Genomic DNA, 10,130 nt, shown 5'->3' on the forward strand with positions numbered 1-10,130 from the left:
CTTTCTTTCTTTCTTTCTTTCTTTCTTTCTTTCTTTCTTTCTTTCTGCCTCTCTGTCTCTCTTTCCTTCTTTCACTCCTTCCTTCCTTCTTCTCATCCTATAAAAGTTTGTACATCCTTAGTGAGTTTGTTTTGCTAAGGATTCATCCCTTCCTTTATCTACCCTCCTTCTCATTTTCCCTTCTCCCCATTTCCTTGTTGAGTGAAATGTATTTCTGTACCCAACTTTGTGTGTGTGTGTGTGTGTTCTTCCCTCTTGTGAGCATTTCAGGTGAAAATCACTCTCCTCCAATCTCCTCTCTTTGTTTGTTTAGATGTCTAGTTATACATTCTTCCCTCCTCCTTTCTTCCCTCCTTCCCTTCCTTCCATTCATCCATCCTGGGTCTTCCTATCTCATCAAAGCTCAAACCACAACAATCACTCACAAGCCTTATCCCAATACTTATCTTCACAGAAACTTTGACCTGTTTTGTTTCCAACCTGGGATATTTTGCCTGGTGGTTCTCTGCTCTCTAGGTCTCATCATTTTGATACCAGACTTAGCATGGATGCTCGATCAACTTTGTCCTTACTGCAGATCAGAACTGATCCCAAGCTTCAGCAGGGAAATAACAGGGAAGACAAGTGTGGACCATCATGCTTGACCTTTCAGTTCTTCAAGGATCCCTTTCAAATTCTGTATTATTTATAATGCACAAATCATCTAGACTAGGTAAAAAGATGAAAATATTCCCAATTTTTTAATAACAGTTTACACATATAGTTATTTTAAGTAGGATCTAAACTTCCCACTTTCCTAGTACAGAATTTTTTTTTTAACTTCCTTTGTATCTCACATGGTACTTTGTTTTACAATTCTCTGATACCCTTACTATGTATTGTTTTTAATTAATTAAGCTGGGCAGGATTCTAGATGTAATCATACCAACACGGATAACACAGTACCATGGTCCTTTCCCTTGCTCTAGACTTACTAATTTTGTTCCCCTTCAAGGCATTTATCATGTAATATTGTGTATTTTATTTACCTGTTTTATGTTTTTTCTCTCTGATAATCTATGAGGTACTTCCAGTAGGTTTGTGTCTTATATAAACCTTAGATTTTTTTCCAGTCTAACAGTTCTCAGCACAAATTAGGCACTGAATAAATGTTTGTTGATTTGATCCTTAACGTTTCTAGTATAGATTTTTAGGTTTCTCTGTCTGCATCTCTAGCATTCCATTATAAAATGGCTATTTTAACATGAATTTGGATACACTGCAGGTCAGGACATGTTTCCTAAAGTATGACAACTAGATACTATGAAAGCTTGATGTAATTATCCTAAGAAAACTGTTTAACTACTTTTATAACAATAGCAGTTTCAAAAGAATTCCATGTATATTTATGATACATGGCATGCCTCCATTGGCCCAGGAAGAAAGGAACATGTTATGTTTGTCGGTGCACATAAATATTAACAATAACATTCAGAATGTTTTTTTTTCATTTCAGTCTCATATATATAAACTATGGAAATCAGTACTAGTATTTTGTACATGCATAATGTCATATATCTAGAGACAATATGATTTTCTGTATAGAACTTGTACAAGCCCAAGGCTAGAGTTCTGTCCACTGAATAGTGAATACTGAATTCATTAATTATTTTTAATAAGTTTTTATTGATGTCTTTTGTTTTTTATATCATCATAATTTTTCCCAGTGTCACTTATCTCCCCAAGAGCTATTATCTAATAATAGTGTAAGACAAAAAGAGAACCTGGAAAAACCAGCATAATTGATCACCAAAAAATTTCTGAAAATATGTGCACAGTGTAGTGTTTGTGAGCTTCCTACCTCTACAATGGAGTAGGGTGCTGGTGTCTTCTCATGTTTCCTCCTTTAAATCGTGCTTGTTCTTTATAATTTTGCAACATTAGCTTTTGATTTTTCGATGTGTATGGTTATTCTTCCTTGTTTACATTGTTGTGGTCATTGTGAATATTATTTCTCTGTCTCTGCTTGCTTCATTCTATATCAGTTCATATAAATCTTTCCATAGTTCTCTGTATTCATTTCTTATATCCAAGTGATATTCCATTACATTCATGTACCATAATTTGTTTATTCATTCCCCAATCAATAATCATCTACTTTGTTTCCAGTTCTCTGCTATCACAAAAAGTGCTGATAAAAAAAATTGGAGTTATATAAATGGGGACTTTCTTCTCATCACTGGCCTCCTTGGAGTATAAGCCCAGTAATGAAATCTCTAGGTCAAAGGATATAGTCATTTTTGCACAATTTGAATTTTCTTTTTAAGTTTCTTTTTTTCTTTTTAAAATGGTTGTACAGATTCAGAGCCCCACAAATATCACTGTCCCTTTTTTTCATAACCCTACCAACATTGACTATTTCCATCTCCTGTCATCTTTGCCAATTTTCAGGGTGTGAGGTAAAACCTCAGGGTTGTTTTGATTTGTATTTCTCTTATTATTAGTGATTTGGAGCATTCTTTAATGTGATTGTTAGAAGTTTGTAATTTTTTGAGAGCTGTTTGTCCATATTCTTTGACCACTAATATGTTAGGGGGTGGTTTTTGGTCAATGTAGATAGATTAATATATATTGTTGATATCTTGTATATAAATACCCTTATCAGAGAAATTTGATATAAATTTTTTTCCCCATTTAGTAACTTCCTTTCTTATCCTAGTTAGGTGCATTAATTTTGTTTGTGCAGAAGCTTTTCAATTTCATGTAATCACTTATCTATGTCATTTTTTAAAATTGCTGCTATCTCATTTTTAGTTAAAAATACATCTCCTACACATAGGACATATGACTAATATTTTATAGTGTGATCTTTAATATTAAGGACATGTATTCATTTACAATGTATTGTGGAGTGTCTCCCCTGCCCCTCTTCTCAGCACAGCTGGGTCTGGCGTTCCTTGTTAGCAGAAGTTCCCTCAATCTTCCCTGGCTCAAAAGCCCAACTTCCTCACTATCCCAGGGGTAAAAATTCTGGTGGTTGGAGCTGAGGCAGTCTCTCAAACCAACTAACCCCAGGGCTTGCACAGGCTGTTAGAATGGAACCTAGCCTAGAGGTGTTTTACTCTTCACAGGGACCAAACCTCATCCTCATCCTGGGGTTCTTCTTTCTGATCTTCTCAAATTGTCTGGGGAGGACTGGGAGGACTTTGGTTATACCCCAGTTCTTGTTTATCTCTACCCATACTTTTTTCACCCTAAGGTACTATTTTAAATCTTTTGTGGGGGAAGACCTTGAGAGTCTGGAATTTTCTCTGACCTACTCCACCATCTTCCCAAAATCTCTCTCCCAAAGTATTTCTTTCTTTTTTTTCTTTTTGGAGGGGGGAGGGCAGGGCAATTGGGGTTAAGTGACTCACCCAAGGTCACACAGCTAGTAAGTGGTAAGTGTGCTGAGAAGAGGGGCAGGGGTGAGAAGGAACCAGCATACACCTGCCCAGTGAGTGCAGAAGCAGTGGGGCAGAAAGCCCCTGGCTGTGGCCACTTACAGGAGGCTGGAGGTTTGGTTTTGATTGCAGGCTAAGGGGAAGAACTGAAGATCTGAGGCAAGAGATGACTACACATAACTAAACTATCACCACCAAAAAAAAAAAGGCACAGGCAAAGGAAAAAGAATCCAACTATAGAAACCTATTATGGGAATAGAGATGACCAGGGTTCTTCTTCATCTTCAGAGAAAAAATTGAAGTAACGAAACCCCAAAGAGTAATGATAAATGGTCACCTGCCCAAAAAGAATTTATAGAAGACCTTTAAAAAAGACTTTAAAAATCAAATGACAGAGATGGAGAAAAAACTAAAAAAGAAAATAAGAATAATTGAAGAAAAACAAGAAGGGTATGAAAGGAAAGGCAACCAGTTAGAAAAGGAGATCCAGAATCTTAAGGAAGAAAATGACATCTTGAAAATTAGAATTGGACAAAGTGAAGCCAGTGAAATTATAAGAGATCAGGAAATTATTAAATAAAATATGACTAATGAAAAAATAAAAGAGAAAGTGAAACATCTTATAAGAAAAACAACAGATTTGGAGAATAGATCAAGAAGAGAAAATATAAAAATAATTGGACTTAACTGGAAGTTATGATCAAAATAAGAATCTTGATACAATAATACAAGAAATAATTAAAGGAAATTGTCCTGAAGCATTAGAACAAGGGGGGAAAGTAGAAATAGAAAAAATCTATCAGTCACAACTTAAAAGAGATCCTATGAGGAAAAGTCATAGGAATATCATAGTCAAATTCCAAAATCCCCAGTTCAAGGAAAAAATATTAAAAGCATCACGATTAAAACAATTTAAATATGATGGTGCCACAATTAGAATTACACAAGACCAAGCAGCAGAAACATTAAAGAACTGCAGGTCTTGGAACACAACACGTAGTATCACAGAGCAAAAGAACTGGGAGGACTCCAGTCAAAAATATCATACCCTGCAAAGTTAACTATTATCTTAAATGAAAAAAAAAATGGACATTTGATAAACTTTCAGATTTTCAAGACTTTCTTAAAAAAAACCCTGAACTTATTAGGCAATTCGATATACAAGAACCAATATAAATATAATAAATATATAACAAAGACTGATTATAAGGGTCCATAAGGATGTTTACTTTTTATGAATGTAAAACATGAAATTTATGTCTAAGAGTCTTGGTAATAATTAGGTAGTTCATAAGAAAGATTGGGGAAAACCTGGGCATGATATGAATTTAAAAAGTAAAACCATTTAGGAACAGCTAAAAAGAGTGATTATTTTACACAAATGAGGTGCAAGAGGAAGAATTGATACATAGGAATTAGATGGGGGAGAAGGGCAGGTAGTTCTGGTAACCTACTTTCATTGGGAATGGGTCTAAGAGGAAACAATACATATATATTTAGAAGAGTATAGAAGTCTTCTAAATTCAGAAGAAATAAAATGGTAGGGGGACGGCTAGGTAGCACAGTGAATAGAGTACTGACCCTGGAGTCAGGAGGACCTGAGTTCAAATCCAGCCTCAGACACTTAACACTTATTATCTGTGTAACCTTGGGCAAGTTGCTTAACCCCACTTGACCTCCAAAAAGCAAAAAATAAAAAGAAAGAAAAAAATGGTAGGGGCATAGGGAGGGGGGAGGAAAAGGGAGGGATCTTTAGAGGGGGCGGTGAAAGATAGGTAAATAGGGGTATAGAAGGGTGTTTAGATTTATGGGAATAGGAGGATAGAGGAGGGATCCTTGGAAAGGGGTAGGCAAGTAATAGGAGGGCAAGGTAGTGAGTAAAAATAAAGTAGAGGAGGCAGGAGGGATAGGAAACGAGATATGCATATACATAAAAACAAAGATCAGGAGTAGAATAGGTTTGGGCATGTATATTTATATATATATATATGTGTGTGTGTGTATATATATATATATATGTATATGTGTGTATATATATATATCTAGCAGTGGAGAAATATATCTAAATTTTATTGTGGCTGGGGGGGTTGGGGGGAGGGGGAAAAAGAATAAAGTAAAAAAAGTGCACTGCAGAGAACAAAAGAAAACTCACAAGGAAGGAAAGAAAAGATGGACACTTCTGAACACGAATATTATTTATCATATAGGCTTTCTTGAAATGAAAATTTATTGTTACGTATTTTGAATCCTCTCATGTTCTGCTATGCACATGCCATGCTTTTATTTCTAACTTTGTATTTAATTCCAATATTTATGTTTATGATATGTTTTTGTTTCTTTTTTAAAATTTTTTGTGTTTTAGCATTTGTATTCAGATCCATGCAAGTCTTTTGTGTGCTTTGGTATAATAATTCCCCAGATACTTTACACATTTTAAGTTATTTGGAATGGAATTTCCCTTCCTATTATTGCTTTTTAGATGTCTTTATTATTATATAGGAATGCCATTAAATTTTGAGTGCTTATTTTGTAGGCTTCAGCTTTGCTGATGCTATTAAAGGGGAGTTGGATGGCATGTTTTATCATGAGTCATCTGAAATTGTAGTTGGTCATTGTGTTGATGAGAGTTCCTACATCTTTCAAAGTTGAAAATCTGTACAATATTGTTGTTGTATGAATATTTTTCTGGTTGTGCTCATGTGACTTTGACATTAGTTCATACAAGTCTTCCCAAGTTTTTCTGAAACCATTCCCTTCAACATTTCTTATAGTCCAATAGTATCTCATCACATTCATATACCACAGCTTTTTCAGTCATTCCCCAAATGATAGGTATCTGCTCAGTTTCTAATTCTTATGTTGTTATTCAGTCATTTAGTCATATCCAACTCCTTATGACCTCATGGACCATATGATTCATGGGGTTTTCTTGGCAAGGCTACTGGACTGGTTTGCTATTTCTTTCTCCAGTGGATTAAGGCAAACAGAGGTTAAATGACTTGCCCAGGGTCATATAGCTAAGTGTCTGAGACCACATTTGAACTCGTGTCTTCCTGATTCCAAACCCAGCACTCTATCCACTGAACCACCTAGCTGCCTAATTCTTTTGCTACCACAAAAATAACTTCTATAAATATTTTCCCACATCATATGGGTCATTTTCCTCTTTCTTTGATCTCTTTGGGGTCTAGAGTAATATCATTGAGCAAAAAGGTATATACAATTTAATAGCTTTTGGGGCATGGTTCCAAATAAGTTAAATTAGTTCACAGTTCCACCAGCAGTGCACTAAAGTACATGTTTTCCCACAACCACTCCAACATTTGTCATTTTCTTTTTTTAATCAACTCAGAATTGGTTTAATTTGCATTTCTCTAATTATTAGTGACTTAGAGTATTTTTAATATCATGTCTGTCTCTATATTATTTTCATGCTGCTTCTCCCTGATAAGACAATGTAGGTGAGAAGAGGTACTGAAGAAATATTATAGCCTTTATGTATCTCAGCCAATCAATAATCATTTATTAAGTGCCTACTGTCTCTATGTGCACTGTGCTAAATGCTGAGAATACAAAAAAGAGGCAAAAGAGAGTCCCTGCCCTCAAGGAGCTTATACTCTAATGGGGAGAGAAAACATGCAAACAAATATATACAAAGCAAGCTATATGTAGGATAAATAGGAAATAATTAACAGAGAGAAGGCATTAAGAGTGGTTGAGAAAGGCTTCTTGTAAAACATGGTAATTTAGTCGAGACTTAAAAGAAACCTGCCAGACCCTGATGAGGTCAAAGAAGAATGTTATGAAGACCTGGAGACCCTCATCATCAGTATAGAGGCCAGTCTTATAATCCTGGACGATTTTAACTCAGGGAGTCTTTGGGAGGAATGGAGTTTGAAATAGCAGTGGTTACTTATAACTGAAAAATCTTGCATCTCATGACTTACTCATCACCAACACTGCCTTCCGTTTACCTAAAGACAACAAAATAGTGCAGATGCACCCTCAAAACAATCATTGTCATTTAATAGACTACATCATTATAAGAAGAAGAGACAGGCTATGAATGAGAGTGATGAAGGAGATGACTGGCCCAGTGCTGTACTGATCAGAGACTTATCCTCTCCAGACTAAACATTCGAATTCAACAAAAGCAGTGACCCCAAGACAAGATGCCTATCAGGAGACTCAGCTTTGACAGATTAGAGCATTTATCTGAGCATAAACAGTTTATTGCTAACTTAGAGGGAAAGCTGAGTCAGCACAGTTAGGAGTAGAAAAGGAGTGGGCAGCTTTCAGAGATTTGGTATATAGCCCTGCATTTGCTCATCTGGGCCAGAACACTCAAAAATATCAGGATTGTTTTGATGAAAATGATGGGGAAATTCAGAAGCTACTAAATGAAAAATGAGAATTCCACAGGGTTTACCAGCAGGATAACTCATCTATCTCTAAGGAATGTGTTTAACCCCATCAAAAATAAAGTGCAAGCAATTCTTAGAGAGATTCAGGATTCTTGGCTCAGTAAGAAGGAAGATAGGACTCAGTTTTATGCCAGTAACAACAATACAAAGCACTTCTACAAGTGTCCTACAAAGGCCTCTGGTGCATCTCAACTACTAAGCCCAGATGGACCACACTGATCAGTGATAAGGACATGATTCTGGAGAGATAAGCTGAATACTTTCTTAATGTTTTCAAAAGACCATCATCAAACAATGCTGAAGCCACTGACTGTATACCTCAGGCTGAATTCAACCCCTCTCAAGCTGACCTTCCAACTGAAGAAAAGAATTGAATGCCATTAGGCTTTTTTCACATGCCAAAGCACTTGATACTGATTCTATCTATCCCAGCAGAGATCTGCAAGGCAGAGGGCCAACTGCTCATACAAAAGCTGACTTCTGAGTTATATGGCAAGAGAAGGTTATCCCCTCATAGATCAAGGATACCCACATTGTCCATCTCTACAAAGCAAAAAAGACACAGGAGGGAATACAAGTCATGCCCCAATTGATAAACGGTCAAAGAATATGAACAGGCATTTTTCAGAGGAAGAAATTAAAGATATCTATAAGCATATAAAAAATGCTCTAAATCACAATTGATTAGAGAAATGCAAATCAGAACAATTCTGAGGTACCACATCTCACCATTCATATTGACTAAGATGACAAAACAGGAAAATGATAAATGCTGGAGAAGATGTGGTAAAGTTGGAACGCTAATGCATTGTTGGTGGAGTTATGAAGTAATACAGCGATTCTGGAGAGCAGTTTGGAACTATGCCCAAAGGGCTATAAAAATGTGCATACCCTTTGACCCAGCAATACCACTTCTATGACTGTATCCCAAAGAGATCGTACAAATGGGAGGAGGACCTAATATATAGGGGGAGGACAAAAATACTTATAGCAGCTCTTTTTGTGATGGCAAAGAATTGAAAATCAAGGGGATGCCCATCAATTGGGGAATGGCTGAACAAGTTGAGGTATATGAATGTAATGGAATATAATTATTGTGCTATAAGAAATGAGGAGCAGACAGACTACATGATAACATGGAGAGACTTATATAAACTGATGCTGAGTTAGGAGAGCAGAACCAGGAGAACTTTGTACCTAATTACAGACACATCTTTTCTGTGATGACTAACTTTGATAGACTGGGCTCCTCTCAGCAATGCAAGGTTATAAGACAACTTCAAAAGACTCATGATGAAGAGGGCTATCCACATCCAGAGAAAGAACTACAGAGTTTGAATGCAGATTGAAGCAAACTATTTGCGCTCTCTCATTTTTTTTTGTATTGTTTTGTTCTGTTCCTCCTTTCTCGTTGTTCATTACATTGGTTATAATTATTCTTTATAACTTGACTAATGTTTAGTGTGAAGGTATTTGTAGAACCTATATTGGATTGCATGCCTCCGTGAGGGAGGAGGGGGGAGGAGAGGCAAGGGGAGAAAATTTGGAAGTCAAGGGATTGTGAAACGGAATGGTGTAAACTAAAAGTAAATAAATAAATTTAATGTGAAATTATAAAAAGAAAATCACAGGGGGTCTCTCTCTTAGACATTGCCTGCAGGATTCTTTCCAGAGTCCTCATTATTCAGCTGTTCCTTCACCCAGAAGATGGTTGTCTACCTGAGAGCCAGTGTGGCTTCAGAAAGGTAGAGGGAGGATTGACATAGTATTTGCTGCCTGACAACTCCAGGAGAAATGCCAGGACCAGAATAGGTTTGTACACAATGCTTATTGACCTGACCAAGGCCTTTAATACTTACTGTCTGTTGTGAGGGCTTGTGAAAGATCATGGAGAAATTTGGTTGCCCAGAGAAGGTCGTCAGTATTGTATTCCAGTTTCAAACAGCATGCTTGCATAGGTTCTGGATAAAGGACAGTCCTTTCATGCTTTCCCAGTAACTAATGGAGTGAAGAAGGGTGTGTGCTTTTTTAGCAAGATGTTTTTCATCAGATGCTTTCAACAAGAATGAAAACAACATCAAGGTCAGCAACTGCACTTATGGTAAACTAACTTGAAAAAGCTACAAGCCAAGATTAAAGTCAAGGGATAGTTTGTATGCAATTTTTTGTTTACAGATGATTGTGTACGCAGTGCAGCCTCTGAGACTGAGATCAACAGAGTATGGATTGATTCTCTGCCATTTGTGCTAATTTTGGCTTAATACTCAACACCAAGAAAACAAGC

The 10,130-nt window shown here is 36.5% G+C and overlaps 1 protein-coding gene across 4 annotated transcripts in view; it reads left to right on the forward strand.

Annotated features, from left to right (window-relative positions):
• The window catches only part of CCDC57 (coiled-coil domain containing 57), a 340,926-nt gene that overhangs the window by 213,850 nt on the left and 116,946 nt on the right, over nucleotides 1-10,130 (forward strand). The window lies entirely within an intron of this gene.

The sequence above is a fragment of the Petaurus breviceps genome, unplaced genomic scaffold (assembly GCF_028583685.1).
Source record: "Petaurus breviceps papuanus isolate PSGF00001 unplaced genomic scaffold, PetGlider_PUasm1.0 90617, whole genome shotgun sequence".
In the NCBI taxonomy this organism is placed as follows: domain Eukaryota; kingdom Metazoa; phylum Chordata; class Mammalia; order Diprotodontia; family Petauridae; genus Petaurus; species Petaurus breviceps.